Source organism: Chenopodium album, chromosome 10 (genome assembly GCF_948465745.1).
Source record: "Chenopodium album chromosome 10, dcCheAlbu1.1, whole genome shotgun sequence".
Lineage (NCBI taxonomy): Eukaryota > Viridiplantae > Streptophyta > Magnoliopsida > Caryophyllales > Amaranthaceae > Chenopodium > Chenopodium album.
In genome coordinates, this window is record NC_137843.1 from 55,384,468 (window position 1) to 55,400,136 (window position 15,669).

Here is a 15,669-nt window from a genome sequence, read left to right on the forward strand (position 1 = left end):
AAATAGATATTATTAATACTCCGTAACTAAAATAGGTCATAATCAAATTCGTTAAATTCAAAAAATACACGTGGGTCAAATGACTCGTGGCGGCCAGGTCATCAGTTTGCAGCTGAGTAATTTGAGTGACGTCACCTACAATCTAGTAGTAGTATATTTCTCATATATTTAATTTTACTTTTATTTTTTATTTTTTTTTATTATTATTTATTTTTTTATTGACAAAGTGTTACTCTATCTTTTCTCATCATTCTCGGCTCCTGGTCGCTTTTTGTTAAAAGAAGGAATTAATTAAGAGATTAATCCAGCTCAATTTGTAAGATTTTTATTAGTTAATTAATTAATGTGTAGGTTAGGATAATTGTTTGATTAATTAATATTTTCAGACGGTCCAGCTTAAGGCCATGATTATTACCTAAAGCTACAAGAATTTTGTATCGATTATTGGGTGGTCAAAACCTATAAAGTTGTGAGGGGAGTTTAGTATATTTTAATTTGTGTTATGGATGGTGATAAAATAACGTTAAGATAGAAAATTAAAGTTCAACGTTAAATTTAATCAATTTGATACCAATGCTTCTATTAATGGGACACATTTGACAAGCTACCTCCGTTTCAATTTAAATACGTGGCACCGAGTATATGTTTAGCTTAAGTATGAAACATTAGCAACAAGTCAATAACTAATTATATGAATTTGATCATACATTAGATTGTCTATCAAACTACGAGTATTATTGTTTAAAACAATGGAGCTTTGATATGCATTGTGAAATTTGGGATATATACTACATATATAATTAGGATAAACATGTTATTCCAATAGTTGACCAGCGAAGAAAAAATCCTAATTTAAGAGGTTTATTACAGTAATTGTTATCTTATTTCTATTTGAAAATAAATTTACTTTAGTAAAAACAAGCATAAAAAAAATTATTAAATTTAGGTAAATTAAGTAAAGAGATCATGGCCTAAATAATAAATTGAATGAATTTGAACAAAATTTAATTGTATTAATTAAAGTGGATTTGAGACAGACAAATTGAATTGAATTGAAATTAGAGCTAAGATAAGCCCAATTGACAATATAGTCAAATAATGGAGTGAAACCACTCTTTAATTATTTATGAACAACTTTTGTATACATCCGGTGTACAGTAATACTCAGGGGTCACTTTTTTATCAAATTTAGAGTCACTTTTACAATTTTTTTGGTAACTTTTATTAATAAAGCATAAATACTTCGTAACTTTTATTTATATCATGATAACTTTTATTCATATTAGGGTAACTTTTGCTTATTTTAGGGGTAACTTTATAACGGATGTACAATATTTATTGTACATCCGATTTATTTAAAAGTTTGTCATTATTTATGGGCGACAACAATTATTATTATTATTATTATTATTATTATTATTATTATTATTATTATTATTATTATTATTATTATTATTATTATTATTATTATTATTTCACTAGCTCCTAAATACTCACAATTATTTAACTTTGATGCTATTTATATACAAGTATTAGCTTTGGCTCTTTTTTTGCTAATATGTAAAATTCGAACGTTAATGAAGTATAAATGTATAATGCGATACCGGGATCAATATTGAAGTAAAGTTTGAAAGAGCAAAAGTGACCAATATTATAGCTTTATAAGATAGGGTAGCTAAATTAAAAATATGACTATCTCCTCCTAAGTCCTAACACCAAAAAGCCAAAAATAAAATGTGTGAATAAATAAAATTAACGGTCATGCCGTCTGGTCATTGGTCAAGGTACGATATATTTGAAGCGGGCCACAGGCATTCTAATACGATTAGACCCACGCCCACCAATGGCGGGCGAGCTTCTAGAATACTCCTTTCCTCCTCTATTCTTTGTTCGTAGCTTCTAAACATCTTTAATTACTTGTTTTTAGAAACAGTAATGTTCTTATAAAGTTTCTTATTATAATACTTCTACTGAATTGCAAGTTGCAAGAATGATAATTTTGATGCATGACATGTTACTATTATAACAAATGTTTTGGTGAAATAGTGTTATAATAATAGAGTAAATGATAATGATAATATTGGTCCCAATTATGAAGTTGTAATATAGTGGTTAAGGGTGATGCATCAAGTAAATTTTGGGATTATTTTATGTTAGTGTATATTGTATATATAAATAAATTATTACATGTACATATCATTCTAGTTCTAGTATAGGTTTCGTATTTGAAAATCTAGCCACATTTACCAAATTAGATTTTTAAAAACTTATTTTTAAAGTTGTAATATTGAAAAATTGATATGAGTAAGGGTGAGCAAAAAATCAGGGCATTTTGAACCGAAATCAGCTCTAACAAGTTTTGGAATCAGAATCTGTATAAGAGGTTTCGATTTTGGGTAGTAAAATGAAGAACATGTTCCAACAGGTTCCGGTACAAGCTCTTAATTTTTTGAAATCTGAACCTATAAGGTACCCTATAACCTAATAATAAAAGCATCACTTAAGACCAAATTATACCTCAATTCAAGCCCAAATTAAAATATAAAAAATAAATATAATTATTATAAATATATGTATTATTAAATTTGCAAAACAACTATTTTTGGTTTGTTGTGTTTGCAAGTTGTAAACTTACCACCCTTCAAAAAAATATATTTAAAAAATATATTTAAAAAAAGGTACCCTAAATTGGATCGAAACTGAAAGCGTAGGTTTTTAACATGGCGGGTACCCTCTTATGCTCATCAGCTCATCCCTAGATACGAGTACATGTTTAATTCTTTGTAATAAATCATAATCTTTTTTTTTTTAATTATTATTTAATCAATATCTTGTATTGGTTCTATTAAAAAAGGATTGAAAAATTAAATTTAATATTTTCTTAAAATTTATGCAAATTGGTTTGCTACCATTACAGAGGATGGATAGGGTAGAAAATACGCATATGTTGGATATTTTTGCTTGATAGGTTCAATAAGTAAAATATGGAGTAATGATTTTTTTTTTAATTAAATATAATGAATTTCATTTATACAAATACTAGCTTTGTTCTCATATACGGAGTAAGGCCATGTTCATTTCACCTTATTTTTGCTGAACTAAAATTATTTTTACTGAAACAAAATTATATTTGCTAAATTTAAATTATTTTTACTGAAATTAAATTAATTTTACTAAATTGAAATTATTTTTGCTGAACTGAAATGATTTTTACTGATATTCTATTATAATTCTTTTTTAAGAAAACTGAATTTTAGGTGAACTGAAATTATTTTTACTTAATATTATTTTTTTAAGGTGAAGTGAACAGGACGTAAGAGATATTAATAATTAAAGTTAAACTTTAAAAGTCAAATATTACATGTATTAATATAATGTTTACTACTCGGTATCATTGGATTCTCAAAAACAATATTACAATCAATAAAAATAAATACTACCTCCGTTAAATGTTATGTGCAATTTTGGGGTATTATTTGTGAGATATAAAATATTCCAAAGTTACACATAATATTTAACGGAGGTAGTAAATGAATTGAAATATATATAGTGGTGTACTGGTGTAATAGATTAAAAAACAAATGATGCGGTAAATCAAAGACGAATATGATATTTTGTACTCACGTTGCGGTTATGTGGATTTCTGAATTTAGTAATGGCCGATCCGGAATTATAGAGGATTCGTTAGCAGAGTACAAAATTATGGCGGCTCAGCTAATTAGATTTTGCCGCGTGTCACATTACTTGCTAATCGGACCCGACCCATTTTAATAGTGCCATTTTTTTGGTGCGAATCTAACATTGATCGTAGTAGACTAGTAGTACGCATTTCTTTATCGTTGTTGGGTATACATTAACTGGATATTCTTGTGTACTCACGAGTCGCGACTATATAATGCATGAATCGGTGCATTCAAGATATTTTTTGCTTATGTTAATAATTATTAATCAATTAATCTAAGTAAAATCTAATTAAACATTACTAATTGAACAATGATGTATTACTAATTAAATTAAAATTTTAGGGCTTGTTTAACATCATTTTTTGTTTTCAGTTTCTTTTTTTTTAAACCAAAAACAGGAAACAAGAAAAAGGTATTTCTACTTTTCTGTTGTCAGTTTTCAAAACTATCATGATTTTAATAAGTTTAAATAATTTTTGATTCATTATGGAGCATATATTATATACTTTTAAAAACAAAAAACAGAAAACCACAACAATGCTAAACGAACCCTTATTTTGTCGTTTCGATCACTAGCAAATTATTACCTTTAGTTTAATGCATGACAAAGGGGATTTATCATTTATGTGAATGTTCAAGTGGATGATAGAAAATGGCCTTCTTTAGGTAACTCTTTACAAGGATAATGACATATTATGTAGGATAACAATGTAATTTAATAAGGAATTACTCCGTAAAAAGCAAAAACGATAAAACTCTATTTTAAATATCATCACGAGCTATCATTTATATATCCAGTGAAAATCAATCAAAAAACTTGACCAGCAGAATAGCGGTCCAAATACAGATCCCTTGAACTTCGTTTTTCTAATGGTCGAAATACTCAAAATTCTAATGCTATTGCATTTGCATGCCTATATTTTACGAAGTATAATCCACGCAAGTCTCTATTCAAATGCATGGAAGTAGAAAAGTGAATAGTAGTATTAAAGGGTTTAACACATATGCATGACAAAATTGACTCGAGTTGAGTTACGTGACTTATGAGATTATACTTTATATCATAAATTGTATATAATTTGGTTAGGATAAATTCAAACTTTGTTGATATTAGATTACCATTTTATTCGTCACAAATTCTTAAATGAACCTGGTTCACACTAATTTATTATGGACCACTAATATTAGAGAAATTATGGTTGTTTTATTAATAAAAAAAAAAAGTCACTATAATAAAAATAAGGTCACTATGTTGAAATAAAAGTCATTTTGATAATATATAAGCTAAAGTGGTTAATTTTTTTAATAAAATATTTTATATATTGGTCAATATGAATAATAAAGGTCACTATGTTCAAATTAGGGTCATAACATCATATTCAAGTTCACAATAATAGTAAACGCTATACAAGTTTTAATATAGGTTACTATATTAAAAATAAGGTTACTATGTTAAAAATAAGGGTCACTATGTTAAATATAATGTCAGTTGCATGTGTAAAAATCTCGAGTCCACAATAATATTATTGTGGACCAGGTCCACACAAGTATTTCTGTTTAATCGTAATTAATTAGTCAATCCAAATGAATAGTGATAGAGTTATGAGAAAGAAAATGTTGAAAAGCTTAATTATATTGATAAATATACAAGAGTATATACAATACAAGATTAAAGCATTAAACATACCAAACTATGACTAGATACAATATGACTAGGTACGTTAGCTAATTATAAGGGATATAATTTGAGTATCAAAGTTAAGGAGTAAATCAAGAGATTTACATATTTTAAACAATAACTACTAATGATGATGATATAATTATCTTTATCCTTTATAAATAGTAAAATATGATGATAAGACGACTCATATGACTATGGAATTTAGTTTGTTTTGACTTAAGTTTAAAAAACAAATGTCATCTCTTCATTTGTTAATTAGAGTAAAATATGTGTATTTATTTAATGGAGTGTTTTATTGTGACAACAATGATAGTGCCATGTGCTAGTGACACATCTCCTAATTTGTTGTAGCACAATCGCATCAGACATGGATAAGGGATAGGTATGCCTATAGTTATATGCCTTTACCTGGGTAACTTATTCATCTGCTTGCCTGTATATTTATTATTAATAAGTTCATCCATAAAACAAAGCCTAAGTCGAGGAATAACATATTAACATACTCATCAATAACCACAAATCCACAATATGTCATATCCTTATCCTTTGTTAATCAACATTTATAATAATTACCACTCCTACTATAATTAACTATCCAAGTTGATGCTTAGTAAATCATTCTCAATGCAATGGACCATTTCATGACCTAATAAATTTTTTGACAAAGTTGTAATTGTTAGGCGGATTTTCTGCCTAAGCATTCAATGTATATAACCATAATTTACAGGACGTGGTTTCGTCTTCAAAATATATTCTAGTATAAATATTCTGTGTTAATCAATATCACTATCCAACTTGTCTACGCTAAACTATCATATCATATGCTTTCTATAAATTGACAATAATTATATTACATATTTAATCATTCTTTATGTAAATTTACACAATCCAAGTTGAATTATGATGCATAGTTGTTGTGCTCAATTTTGGGTGTTGCACGTAATTGCTACATAGTCCTGCAAATTTGAATCTTTTGATGTTATTATTTATATGTGAGCAAGAATTTCTACATGTGCTAAATTAATTTATGCCGAATGATATTTTTCATTATTAAATTTTAGTCAGAGTTTAATTGGGAATTGAAATTACCTGAAATTATTTTAATTCTCAAAGGAAAATGTATACTCCACTATAATAGTTCGACCAAGTAGGGGCGGGTTGAATTAAAAAATATTTTCAGAATTTTTGGAAGAAATTACAATATAGATTGAATAGAAGACACTTTTTTTTAAAAAAAAAATCAAATGTTTGGAGAAATGTAAATTATTTTATTTTATTTTTTTTTAAAAAAAAAAAAATACATGAGCCTAGACTTATACTTACAAACTAAAGAAAGGGAAAGGGAAGACTTTACTAGTTTACTAGTACCACAACAAATTTGGTGACTCTTTTTAAAAGCACCAATATATATTTTTCTTAAAATGATTTAATATACGTACATAAAATTACTACGTATTATTTATTCCTATAAAAAAATATTATTATTTACATTAAATCCAATCAAATATGTCTTTGAAACATATAATTTTAAATTAATTCACAACCTATCTATTGCAACTAGTGTGACATGAGAAAACTATATATTTTTTTTAAATAATACATCATTTTCTGAGTATGTAATTAGTCTACGTATGTTCAATTGTCATATTAATTATTACATTTGAAGTCACATAGATCTTGAGAGGCTGAGAGCAAATGCTCTCAACAGCACAATATACATGGCCTAACCTAAATGATTAAGCATATATTTGAATAGGCACATACATATTACTATGTGAGCTTTGAATATAAACCATTTGTTTCGGATATTTAAGCCAACTATGGAAAACCCACTCGTGAAAAGAAAAGGAGGGTAGAAATTGTTTACCCACGTATAGGGCTGTACACAGTTTGATCTGCACTGTAATCAAACCAGACCAAACCGCATTATAGCTGTTTGGTTTGGTTTACGGTTTGTTAAAATACGGTTTGGTTTCGATTTTTTTTTGTAAATACGGTTTATGGTTTGGTTTGGTTTTTCAAAAATCATAAACCAAACCAAACCGTAAACCAGTAAACCGTATTTTAATATTTATATAACTTTTAAATAAATTAAAATAATTATTATATATCATAAAATAACTAAAAAAAAACATGAAAAATCAAAAGAAAACTATAAGTGTTACTGTGTTAGCACTTGATTAGTTGATAGTCATATTTATTATAACTTTGTAGTACAATTTAATCCTTTTGAGCTAATTAACTTAACTTTAAATTTATTAAGTATTATTTGACAATTTTTAGGAAAAAATGTCGTCTCATAATAAACCGCAAACCAAACCGCACCAAACTGTATTATTACGGTTTGGTTTCAATACTAATATGGTTTGGTTTGGTTTGAAAAATTAACCAAACCGTATTTTGCAGTTTGGTTTGGTTTGGACTCAAACCGCACCAAACCAGACCATGTTCACCCCTACCCAAGTATACGGTGCATCCAAGAGTATTTTTTGCTCATTTAGATGGTTATTACTCATTTTATCATCAAATGAACAAATAAATACCCTTAAATACAGTATACCGTAGACTTGGGTGTATATAACAAGTTATTGGGAGAGCAACTATATATGGTAATATTTGTGGTGTCTCACATTGAATTTTGAGATTTACCTCTAAAACAAATTGAGACTATGAGATGGTAAATTTAGCAACTCTACGTCCTATTTATTGAAATTTTTTAATTTATCAACGTGAAATGATAGGTGAGACACAAATTTTCCAAAAAGGTGGGTGTGTTATCATATCTCTAACAAGATGTACATTAATATATCGTAAGACAAGTTAAAGTTATATATTTAAAGTTACTCTTTATACAATAAAAGTTAATAATAAATTTTATTTTACAAAAAACTTATAATGTATTAGATAAATCACATTAGCATCACATTTGCGTTTATAGTATGTAATCATGAATGTATAAGAAATAACACATTACAATAAAATTTAAACCAACAATAAATTAAAAGTTACCCTTTAAGAGATTAAAGTTACCATAAAATTAGTTAAGATTACCCTCAAAGGCTTAAATGGATCGTCTTACAATAAAATTAAGGTAAGCCCACCATACAAAAGAATTTTAAGTTCAAATTCAAGTGTAACAATCAGCTTGAGCAACCAAAGGTCGGTATCGACTCGCTCAATTAACAGTTTGTACAATAAGGAGGGTTAATCAAATAAACTCTCCGCAAGTGCTAAATTGCAATTAGTAAATGTCGAACACGAGACCTTCAACACATTGTGGCTAGTCGAACACAAGGGAATTTAGGATTGTTTCTTAAATGTATATTTGGCGGCCTTAGTATTTTTTTGCACAATTTCAGAGTTCTGCTCAAATCATCAATTTAGGTATTATCGATTACTTTATTATCTTTTCTTTTTATTAGTATGTTTATTTTACAATTTTACACTTAATTGCTTTGTTTGTACGATTAATTTTTAATTTCCACTTTATTCATAGATATGATTTTTAAGTATGCAATTTTTCTGAAACTTAATTTTACATACGAATAGTTGAATGCAAAATTTGTTGTAGTTCTCGATTTATATATTGTGAAATTTACATTGTTTAATTATTCATGTATTCTGGTGGTAGATGATGATATGTTGATGTTAATCATTGATTTTGAGTGCGAAAAAACAAAAGCAATTGAAAAAAAAAATAGAGAATTAAATATTTTATTTCACTTTCTTGTGTTGATAATTAGGACTTTTCTTCAAATAAAATTTCATTAATTTCCTTGTGTTTGGTCTAAAATTAAAGAGAAGTGAAAATGAGGATTGAGGAGTAACTCCTTAATTAGAGTGATTTCCATTGATAAATATTTATAGTCCTAATCATATTAAATAACTAACAAGATTTGTAAAGATAACTTAAACATATTCTTATACAAAATATATATACTAAGCCTAGGAGGAGAATATTATTGTACGCATATACTTTGTTAGGACTGAACTGATTTAAAATGAATATGCTTTCCACTGTTTCTTCTAATGAGAAAATTATTTTCTACCCCTTTACAAGCCAAATAGAAGAGCATGGGGAATTGATTTTCTCCCATTCGAACACACGTTTACTTTATTCATAATCTCTGATATGCCTCAATGTTGGTTTACTCTGTACTACTCTCTTAGTCTCTTGCTTCTAACATGTTTTTTTTTTGCTCATTACTTGCTTCGTGTATGCTTGATTAAAAATTAGGATTAGATACTCGGATGCTTTTTTGCCCTTCATTTTCCTTTCTTGATACGACTTACTTAGATTTTTTTAGGAGTTTCTAGTACAGCCTTTCAGTCACTATCATATAATTTCTGTTGGCAAATTGAGTTTTACACCTTGATGAACCTGGACTCAAAACTTCGTTGTTATGCTCATTATTTTTCCCAATCTTTTTTTTATGATGAGAGTGATTTTTCTGTTGTTATTTTACCAGTACATGTTTTTGTCTATTCCGTAATGTAGAGGATTTTTCATCTCTAAACATATACTTCTATGAAATTGCCTTTCTATTGTATGATATATATTTTTACTACTTGGTCAATTGTTATTAGAAGATTGATACTTGCTCTAGTTTGGATGCCACCCTAAGCTGCATGAGTTATTATCAGATACTAGGCTCATTGCTATCCTTATTTGTTTATCTATTTCTGCTACTTCTATTACGGATGCTTGTAAGAAACTCACTTTGTAGAACTAAAAGAATTTCATCAATAGAAAGATTAGAAACACATAAAAAAACATTTTTGAATGTGTGTTTCTGATACAGCTAAGGGTATTGGAATTCAACTTAAAGAAATCACCACTCCCAAATCACAGTAGTTTCTTAAATGCTTAGTCAGCCAGCTCAGGACTGATAATAATCTATTAATCATGGTGGGAGGCAGCATTAGAACTTCAGAAGTTCAAAACTTAGTTATAATCATGGCATGTTACCCTTAGAGTTGCTATTCTTGGCAGCGTAAGGGATGGGTGTGTTTCTTGCTATTCAATGATGCTGTCTGAGGATGATTTATTGTGCTCGCTAGTTTCAAATGCGTTATTTCGTGATCTTTAGGACGGAGTATTTAATTTTGTTTGCTGCTTGTATTGCTACTTTAATTTCTGTCTCTTGAATACGATCTTTGTTTACTGCCTCTGCTCAAGTGGAGGAATCTATGTAATGCGGGCTTGCTGATTATATATCATGGCATCCTGATGTAGCAATTCAGAAAGTCGTCTCATTTTGGAGAAGTGCAGTTATTTGCCTTCTGTCTGTTGCTTCTTCTGATGCATCAAATAAACAGTGCAGTAGGTCATGTAGGGGTGATTGTTAATTCTGGGTTTTCAGCTCCTTATATCATCAGGTTTAAGGGGTTCTGTGTGGTCTGAACTTTGTTAGGAAACATTGTAGCTGATAGTGAACATAAAATTGCAGCATGGTTGTTAAATTGACTCTTAATAGATCGGTAGCTTTAAATTGGATGCTTTGTTCTGAATTCTAAAATCGAAGAATCCATCCTCATCCAGCTCCCCTTGAACCCCACATTCTCCATCTTTGTGATCTTGATAGTTGATAGCTCTGCCTTTATTCGTATCATTATGTGTCACTGGTGACAAAATGTTCGGCATATGATATGCTGAATTGTTCACCATAATTAAGTAATGATGCAGCTGCAATCGCGCACCTCAAACCTTTCTTTTACTTTGTACCTAAGAAGTTAACAATCATACATAGTTACTACTTGTGTTATTTTTGTTGGTGTTATTTGATTACTATTAATAAGGATACTTTGGTTGCTATTTACTCTGCCTTGGTTGGAGACACTTGAGTTAATGAACAATCGAATCACACTTCTGCTTCATTATTTACATTGATGCTTGTGTAATTATGTAGTTTTATGCTATAATAATGGTGTGTTTTGTTGTGGATTTATGCTTTGGTTACTATGGAAATCCTTTAAATGGCTTAGTTTTAGTTTCAGAAAGAAAACCACTTTTCAGAGTAGTTTTTCATCCATTTCACTTGCTTCTGCTGTTTATGATTTCTTTTGTGACAGCTTGGTTCTTGTAAAAATATGTTGGGATTTCCTATATGAATGTCACAGAGCTCAAGTGTAACGGATTTTTTCGGAATAAGAAACCTCTGTTATGTTGCTAATTTTGGATTTTCGAGTAGAATTCCTTCCTAATCAAGCTTTGTTTACTGAGGTGCAGACTTCAGACAGAGTAAGCCGCAGGGCTTATACAAAGTAATTAATTTGATTGCATTTGAAATGTATAAAATCAAAGTCATAATTAGCTGTAAGATTTGTTGGGGATTTTGTGTTTAAACAAGGGTCACAAAGAAAGCAAACAAAGTTAACGGAAAAATCTTCGAGGCGTGAACGGGATCACTTTCCCAAACATATAATTCCAACTCTATACTACAACCGGGTATCACGGAAATTTATTCAGGAAATACAACGAAAAACAATTTCATTCACAAGTAGGATGATTAAAAAACAATGTAGATAAGTGTATGATATTTGTGATGATAATTAATTAAAGAACTTCTGCAAACCAAGATAATAAATAAAGGAAGTTTATGAAACTAACTTTTTATCTCTGACATTTTCATCATATACGTTCAGTATATATATCCTTAGAGCAAAACTCAAAAAGTAACCGTCAAAAACAAGGAACATCAACCCGTTAAAAGTACGGGCCCGATCGAACTCGGCACCGCTCGATCGAGCGAAGACATATCACTCTCGCTGAATGCATACGGGCCCGATCGGGCTACACCTGCTCGATCGGGCGGCTGAATACAATCAACGCAGCCTCCAAGCGCGCCCGATCTGGCTGTACAAGCTCGATCGGGCTAAGACTTAGTGTTCTTCAACCATAGTCTCGCGCCCGATCGGGCTGCAATAGCCCGATCGAAAGACCTTCGTTGTTGCTGCCTTGTGTTCAATCATGCTCTAATTTCTTTTGCTAATCAATTTGCTACACCATTACCTAAGCAAATTAATCTAACACTCATGAATTTCATCTCCAAACTCTAAATCACTCTACAAGATTTATTTAATTTTGTTTGCTATTAAAAATTAAATAAAGAATATTATTATTTCGAATGATGTGTACCAATTAAATTGAATGGAACAGAGATACAATAGTAGGATAGAGGATTTGAACCTGCAACACGAACTTAATATTTGACGGAGATTAATGCAACTGTGCTAGGCTTATGTTAGACTAGCCGGCCGAAGACCAACTACCTAAAGAAAGCATTTAAATACAAGACACAGTTTTGAGAGTGCAGTGGATTCAATGTAAACATGATGGTTAGGACAAGCACGGTCAATCAAAAACACCGCAAAGATATATGAAAGAACTTGAATGATAGATACAGCAATATAAACATGACAAATATATATGTCAATTCCTTATGTTGGATTGTAATTGTAATAATTAAATGGTCTTCACTAGTGTTGATTTTACTAATATAACATCATTATATCTAATGGTACAGTAACGAGGAGAATAAGGACTTAAGGTGGTGGGATCATCAAACCTCTTGGTACTCATTTGAGGGATTTACCCTCTCAACTCCTCAAATTAGTCTCCTTTTCTTTAATATTAGAAATTGGTTGAATTTTTATATGCTCTTCTATGCATGCTATAAATACTGTCCTCAATTATTGATATGCATATCCAAACTTAATAAGAAGATTTTATTGTGAACAAAAGGAGTACACTTTTTTTTTTTTTAGTGTATGTATGTAGGAGGATTTGATAGTATTATAAAATTGATCGTATTATGTAATCTTCTAATGGTACAAATATTGTTTAGTAGCATAGAGGATTTTTTTTTTCTTTTTTTTTTTTAAAGAGAGACATAGAGTATAACACATTGGTATGATTGTTTGAAAAATTTAAACCCGATCTAAGGGTCTGTTCTCTTCATCTTAATTTCACTTCAATTCAGTTCCTAATTTCCTTCTCTCGTAAATAATTCATTTCGGCTCTATTCAGTTTAGTTCAGTTCAGCTCCAATTAGTTCAGTTCAGTTCAGCTCAGGTTTTGTTCTGATTTACTGAACTGAGTTGAACCAAACTGAAACGAACTTATTGGAGCTGAACTGAACTGAATAGAGGTGAAATGAATTGTTTATGAAAGAAGAAAATTAAAAGTTGAACTGAAGTGAAATTAAGCTGAAGAGAATAGGCCCTGTTTAGTAAATCAAAACAGGCCCTAAGTATGTGTTGAGCACGACTCTATGTTATTATATTTTTTTGTCAGTATCTACTATCTAGTCAAAATTTACTAGACACTTAACGCTCTGTCTCTTTCTAAGAAATATTTTTGTATTTGCATTGTGATTTCTCCTTCAAAAAAAATCTTATCTTCCAAGCATTAAATATGGATGCTCTTACTAACGCCTTTGATTAAGCCATACGTAGCAAACGACAAAGTAAGATCCAAGCATTTAATTTAATGCTACAACACATCTGAACTTCTTGAGTCATAACAAAAGCATCTAAAACTGTCACACCATTTTTTGGTCATAACATTAAAGAAAAAGATTACAATAAATCGAATGATTAACAGTATTACCAGTACAATTAGACTCAGTACAACTGTACAAGTGTACAACAACAAAAGAAAGGTTTTTGGTATGATATTAGACTTTTCAAAGATCCTTTTTGAAAATATTTATGTCAAATCCAAGAAAAAACACAACAAATTAAGCATAATCTTATCGAGTTAGCTGCAACATCATGGGCCAACTTCGTTGAAAAAGTTTTTTTGGAATAAATTTTTATAGTTTTATAGTCAACGCATGATTTCAACTAGACCTTTTCATTACACAAAAATTGTCTAGAATCTCAAAAATATTTGACTATATAAAGACACCCTACTTCACTACCATATCTTACAATAACTTCAAGTCAATTTAAACTAATTCTTCTCGACTGTCTTATATATCATCAACACAAATCCGACTTTGTTAATATGGAAGGATCATCTAGAGGGAAGCAACAAGAGGGAGGAGACGACGTCCGTTTCCGGGGGGTACGAAGACGTCCTTGGGGTAAGTTTGCGGCGGAGATTCGTGACCCGACTAAGCAAGGGCAACGAGTGTGGCTAGGGACATTTGACACGGCCGAGGCAGCGGCCCGAGCCTACGACCAAGCCGCATTTAAGTTAAGAGGTCATCTTGCTACGCTGAATTTTCCAAATGAGTATTACTCAAAATTAGACCCTATACCACACCTTCCTAATGTACCAAGGTATTTTGGTACTAATCGACCGTCGGATTCGACAACTTCCGGAGTTAATAATGGAAGGAGGGTTGACAGAGGGAGCGGTTCGTCGATGGGGAATACATCGGGACAGCCTTGGCAAGAGAGGCAAGTGATTGAGTTCGAGTACTTAGATAACAAAGTTTTGGAAGATATGCTTAGAAGATCAGAAGAAGATGATTAAAATTAATTATTAATTATTACTACAAGAACAGCCTAGTAGAGATCAATGTCATAGGCAAATTCTAGCTAGGTTGATGTATGTACTTATCAATTATGTTTTGTTTTTTTTTTTTTTTTTTTTTTTTTTTTTTTTTTTTTTTTTTTTTTTTTTTTTTAAGTTCAAGAAAGAAATTATATGAAGAGTTTACCATGTTTTAGGTTCTAAAATAATGTAGGATGAAATCCATTAGCATACATTAAAGCAAAAAATCATTAATGTTATTAGTGATTTATTTGGTGTTCTAATTTCGTAATTTTTGAGCTATAATTAGGATTCCATCTAATATACTCGTATATGTGAATTTTTATCGTATCACCGGGATAGGGTTGTTTGCTAGACAACTTGAGCAACATATGGTCTAGGCTAAACTGCCATCAATGTCCATGTGCAAGTCACGTGCCGTTACATATAATTGATATAAGTTGTTCTTTTTTTTTTTTTTTTTTTGGTAAGGAGAAGGACCCTGATCAAACTTCAATAATTTGGTATTTGCATGTTAGACAAAAAAAATTAGTCAAAATAGAATTTGTAGTTGGATATAACTGATTTAAGTTGGCACATTGTATATATAATAAATTATTTTAATTGTTATAATTTTATATTTCTCATTTCACTTCAACTACTATTTTATAAATTTTCCAAACAATCATATTTTATTTTAAATAAGTAAATACGAAGTATATGTTATTTATGAATGTTATCCACCCATATTCAAAAAAAAAAATTGAATGTTATCCACCAAATACAAAAATATAATAATGTCTTACAAAAGCACATTGTCA

The 15,669-nt window shown here is 29.8% G+C and overlaps 1 pseudogene; it reads left to right on the forward strand.

Annotated features, from left to right (window-relative positions):
* Positions 1–14,374: 14,374 nt before the first annotated feature.
* LOC145564178 (ethylene-responsive transcription factor ERF098 pseudogene) lies at positions 14,375–15,669 on the forward strand (annotated as a pseudogene).